This window comes from Triticum urartu, chromosome 4A (genome assembly GCF_056163025.1).
Source record: "Triticum urartu cultivar PI428250 chromosome 4A, HENAU_Tu73, whole genome shotgun sequence".
NCBI classification, from domain to species: domain Eukaryota; kingdom Viridiplantae; phylum Streptophyta; class Magnoliopsida; order Poales; family Poaceae; genus Triticum; species Triticum urartu.
In genome coordinates, this window is record NC_141876.1 from 86,263,716 (window position 1) to 86,269,436 (window position 5,721).

Consider the following 5,721-nt stretch of genomic DNA (forward strand, 5'->3'; position numbering starts at 1 on the left):
CATCAATGGGTAACGAAGATACTTGTAATTCAAGAAAGTAAGTGGGAGCGTAATAATATTTCTAAAAACCTTGTGTGCTTGACACATTGTTAATTGGAAATAAATTTCTTGACACGAATTAGGACTTCATTTGAAATTGTTTTTGATGAAGTACTTAGGCTAAATAGCCTCAATTTTAGGCATGATGATTTATGGAGATAGATTTACCTAATATGGCTAAGCAATGAATACATAATGACAAGGTGCTAAAACCTATTTAGCATTTAAAACGCCAAGGAGTGATTCTTGACTAAGTCACATGGAAAGAGTTTTTGCAAGACTCGGTGTCCCAAAACACTAATGAGCAAAATACATGATGCAGATTCCACACGGTTTTGTGTTTGGATTAATCATGTATTCCATGGTATGTAAAACAACCAGATATGTCCGATACTCCCAAGGTGTTGCGAGTATGGATACTGAAGTGATCAAAGTACTGATCGTTGGACAATAGTGAAAGATGTCATTGAGTACTAGAGTAAGTACTGATGATATGTTTTCTCGCAAGCGGAGATCATGAAGAGTTTGTTGTAAAATGTTACATCGAAACAGTCTTGATCTTTTCTCTATGCAATTTTCGATTTAAATTGAGGGTTTTGTGTAACACAATATGGTGGTGCAGTTAGTTGGAAATTGTTCCAAACAAGTTACTGTGGCGAATTCTATAACAGAGGCGGAGTATGTTGCTGCTTTAGAAGCAAAAAAAAGACAAAGATGTTGAATCATATAGTTCATTCATGAACTTAGTATGGTTCCAAGAAGGCTTTGGTCAATGGGACACTATTGCAGATAGTTGCTCCATAACTCAGTCTGAGGAATCAGGTTTCGACCAATGATTCACATATATACAAAGCCAAGTCCGCACAAAGTATGAATTTTGTGAAAGCGTGAAAACGCAAGGATATGCAGAGATACACATGGAGCTAAAGTTGTCAGATCCGATGGACATCAGGCTATACCACATGCGAAGCATTTTTTACACCGGTATGCCATAGGTGTAAAGTGCATTAGCATTAACTAGATTATTGACTCTAGTGCAAGTGGGAGTCTGTAGGAGATATGCCCTAGAGGCAATAATAAATGATATTATTTATCTCCGAGTTCATAATTATGTTTATGTTCCATGCTATAACTGCAATGATTCTCGAGTCTGCAATATCCACGAGGCTCGGAGGAAGACTCATATGCACGTGTGGAATAATAAACGGTAAGAAGTATTCCTAGTCTGGCCTCTAAGACTAGCTAAAGTGTTGCATGTTGGTTCTGTTTTCCTGATCATGGGCATGTCTATGCCAGCAATTTTGAGGGCACAATGTTAAGAGAACATTTGTGTTGAATCGACCCGGATTGATGTTATGCTATGAGATTCATTCGTCACAAGTTAATGGTATATAACACAGAGATGGTTAATGTTTGCATGATTCCTTAGACCATGAGAGCATTGAGTTTCTTCATGCTTGCTTCATGAACTTTCGGGTTTGTTAAACGTCATCCGTAAATGGGTGACTATTACGGCGGCTTACGGGTTCATGGAAAAGTATGTCAAGTAACTTGATAGCTCAAGATTGGGATTTGCTCCTCCAACGATGGAGAGATATTCTCGGGCCCTCTCGGTGTTACGGTATCCATAATCGTCTGGCCAGACACCTTGTGATTTGATCACTGGGATGCCGGAACACGGAAACGAGAAAAGAGAACAAAACCGGTAACGAGGTAACTTGCATGGTGGACAAATTGTTCGTCCACGGGGATGCAACAAATCTCACCTCGGGTGTTTGTGACATATCGCGAAGCAACAGGAATAGCTCACTGCAACTGGAGGTTCACTCGAATATTCATTCATGTGGGTATAGGGGTCAATATGGGTGTCCTCGGCTCCGATGTTGATCATTGATCGGAAGGGGTTCCGGGTCATGTTTATACTTCACCGAACCTATAGGGTCACACGCTTAAGGGTCATCTATCTGCTGAATACTAGATAGGGAGTCTGAGAGAAAATCATCGAAAAGTTTCGGACAGCGGAAAAGTTCCGCAGAGAGAGGTCACCGGATGAGTTTCGGTGAAACTGAAAAAGTTGTTTCGGGGTATGCCATTAAGTCAAAATGGTTTCAGCACATGCCTGATAATTCTTGGAGGGTGCCAGAATCATTCTGGAAACTTTTTGGAATTTTCAGAAATAAAAACCGGAAATGTTCCGGAGCTGCAGGAACTGGTTCAGATGCTTTTCGCAGATGAAAATCACTAAACTGGAATTGTTCCAGAATGCGTTGAAAATTATTATGGTGGGTACTGGAAATGTTCTAAGCCCACATAAATATTTTCAGTTCGATCAGACGCTGAAAATTGTCGTCGTGAATAGTGAAAATCAGCTTTATGGTTACTTTATGGAAAGCCACCTTTTGGGGCTTTGCTCCAAAAGATCTTGGGGATGACATGGATGGATAGGAGCCATTTTTTGGGCCCCTCATGGGGGTGTGGCCGGCCACATGGGGTATCCCCCCTTGGGGACCCTCTTGTTCCTTGGTTTCACTCCTAGGTCCTTGTGGAAGGACTTCATTCATGTGCATTTTGGGTTTTTGTGTGAAACTACCCTACCCCTTGGGATTTCCTATAAATAGAGGTGGAGGGGCAGCCCTCCACACTCATCCCTTGCTCTCATACACATGCCATGCATTATCTGGCTTCTTCTCTCCCTCCCACGAAAAGAGTTTCGTAGAGCCGTAAGGCTGTCTGGATTCCGGCAGGAACTAGTTATGGACGGCGAAGCCCTGCCGGGTAGATGACACCGTACGTGTGCAACTCTGTAGAGAGATCGTAGTTTTGGTCTTAGTTCGTGAGTGCCTCCCGAAGGGCTGTCCGTGTGACCGTCCGAGTTTCGAAGGTCCTCCCGAAGGGCTGCCCGAGTGACCGTTCGAGTTTCGAAGGTCCTCCCGAAGGGCTGTCCGCGACACCGTCCAGGGGGATGTTCGACCGCCTCCCGAAGGGCTGTCTGAGGAGTAGATGAGGGTATACATCCTCGCGGTTGGGAGGTTGTAAATCCTAGCTGCGGGGATCTGCACCGTCGATCGTCATCGACTCTACTTCCCGCTGCGCTACGAGTCGGTAACGAAAAAGGTCAAACCATGTATGCAGTCTCCATAGTGGTCCTGGGCTGGTGCGTAGGTCGGAAATTTTTTGTTTTCTGCCGCGTTCCCCTACAGCGACCAGCGCGTGTATGGGCACGAGCTGGCCGGGTCGGGTGTGTCGGGGCCGCGGGTGTTTGTGTGTGCGTGCGTGCGTGTGGTGCTGATCGTGCAAGTGTACACCATAGGCATGTGTGTGTGTGTGGGTCTGTTGGCGATTCGTGTGGCCCAATCGGGCGCGATCCAGCGAGGCTCACCGCGAGAAGCGCGCGTTCGGGCGCGGCGCGGGCGCGGTCAGAGTGCAGAGAGCGCGGGCACGGTCGGTGTGCGAGTGGAGGCGTGGGTGTGTGCCCGATGCGCTGGCTCGGGGTATAAAGCCGCATGGTGGCGTTGTAATAGGTTGAGACTGTCGAGTTTGTGCTCAAGGAATCAAGGAGGCGTTCGTGCGCCGGAAACATCCCTGTGTCCACCGTGTTCTTCCTCCTCCTCCCTTCTTCTTCCTTGGGTGAGCCACGGCGAGAGAGAGAGCTGAGTGACAGAGAGAGGAGGGCAGCGGCGAGGGACTGGCGGTTCCAACAATTGGCATCAGAGCCACGTGAGGATCAGGGCGCGCTGGCGATGTCGATCGTCCCGTACGACGGCGGGGCGGGCGAAGCACTGCCACAGTCAGTGCCGCAGCTCACCAGCGACAACTACACGGCGTGGGCCATCAAGGTCGAGGCGAACCTCGACGTGGTCGGGCTGTGGGAGGCGGTGGTCATGCCGAAGGACGCGGTGGCGGCCGTAATTGCCAAGAAGGACAAGCCGGCGAGGACGTACCTGCTCGGCGCGCTTGCGGAAAACCTGCTCCTGCATGTGGCCTCGAAGAAGACGGCGGCGAAGGTCTGGGCCAGCGTCAAGGCGCGTTTCGTCGGGGCCGATCGTGTCAGGGCGGCGCAGCTGGCTACACTGCGGAGCAACTTCGAGCTGCTGCAGATGGGGAGCGGCGAGACGCTGTATGACTTCGCCGGAAAAATCAGCAGCTTGGCAGCGCACTACGCCGGGCTAGGATCGGCGCTGGAGGACACGACGATGGTGAAGAAGCTGCTGGACTGCGTCCCGGATTGCCTGTACGCGGCGGTCGCCGGGATGGAGCAGTTCTGTGACCTGTCCACGCTGTTGTTCGAGGATGCGTTGGGGCGCCTGAAGGCGTTCGACAAACGGCTACGGCGACGCGGACAGGCGGGCGGTGAGCGGGCTGACGGCGAGCTGCTGTACACGGCGGTGAAGTGGAGGGTGCGGGAGTGGCGTCAAGGCGGTCCACGGGACGATGACGTCGTGCCCAGTGAGGCGTCGGGCTTCGGCGGGAACCGGCGTGGTCGCTGTTACAAATGTGGCGACCGTGGACACTTCAAGCGGGAATGCCCACAGATGAAGAAGGCACCGGTGCCGGAGTGAGCCCTGCTGGTGGATGATGGTGTCGAGGATGCTGGGCTGCTCTGAGCCACGGCTTAGAGCGCGAGTGTTGGGCGAATAAGCCACGACAATGCACCGGACGCGACCAGCGCGTGTATGGGCGCGAGCTGGCCGAGTCGGGCGTGTTGGGGCCGCGGGTGTTTGTGTGTGCGTGCGTGCGTGTGGTGCACGGGGTGATTGTGCAAGTGTACACCGTAGGCTTGCGTGTGCATGTGGGTCTGTTGGCGAGCCCTGCGGTCCGATCGGGCGCGATCTAGCGAGGCTCACCGCGAGAAGCGCGCGTTCCGGCGCGGCGCGGGCGCGGTCAGAGCGCGGGCACGATTGGGTGCGAGTGGAGGCGTGGGTGCGTGCCCGGTTGGCTGGCTCGAGGTATAAAGCCTCACGGTGGCGTTGTGACAGGTTGACACTGTCGAGTTCGTGCTCGAGGAATCAAGGAGGCGTTCGTGCACCGGAAACATCCCTGTGTCCACCGTGTTCTTCCTCCTCCTCCCTTCTTCTTCGTTGGGTGAGCCACGGCGAGAGAGAGAGAGAGAGAGAGAGAGAGCTGAGTGATAGAGAGAGGAGGGCAGCGGCGAGGGACTGGCAGTTCCAACACCACTTGCAAATGCCCATGAACGGAATATCAAAATTTGTACAGGTGCCCAGTGTCGCCGTCCTCGCAACAGTACTCTCGCTCACTCGCTCCACACCTGTGCATTCCATGGCTGGCCTCGCACGTCGATGTCTTCGTAGGTGGCGATGGGGAACCCACCGGAGTTGTACTATGAGCTAGTCAACATCCTGTCTCGACTTTTGACTTTTTGACGCAGAATTCTGAAATTTCGCTTGCATTACACATCGGCTTTTGGTGTTGGCAGATTCTCCTGGACTAGCAGGAGAACAGGGCGGTGCTCTGGGCACGTAACGCTGATGAGGGCAAGAGCAGCTGCGCTAGGCCCGACGAGGGCAGAAGCACCACGCCCGCGTACACCTCCACGAAGCGAGGTCACCGGTGAGGCCCGAGGTTCCCCCATCGACAAGGGGGCTTCACGCGAGTCACCGATGGGCCACATGAAGACCTTCGCGCAAAGAACAGTTTTACTCCAGCCACCGAGCTCGGAATATT

General features: G+C 52.0%; 1 pseudogene; it reads left to right on the forward strand.

The window, feature by feature from the left end:
* Positions 1–4,136: 4,136 nt before the first annotated feature.
* Positions 4,137–4,643, forward strand: LOC147974898 (uncharacterized; annotated as a pseudogene).
* The last annotated feature ends 1,078 nt before the right edge of the window (positions 4,644–5,721 follow it).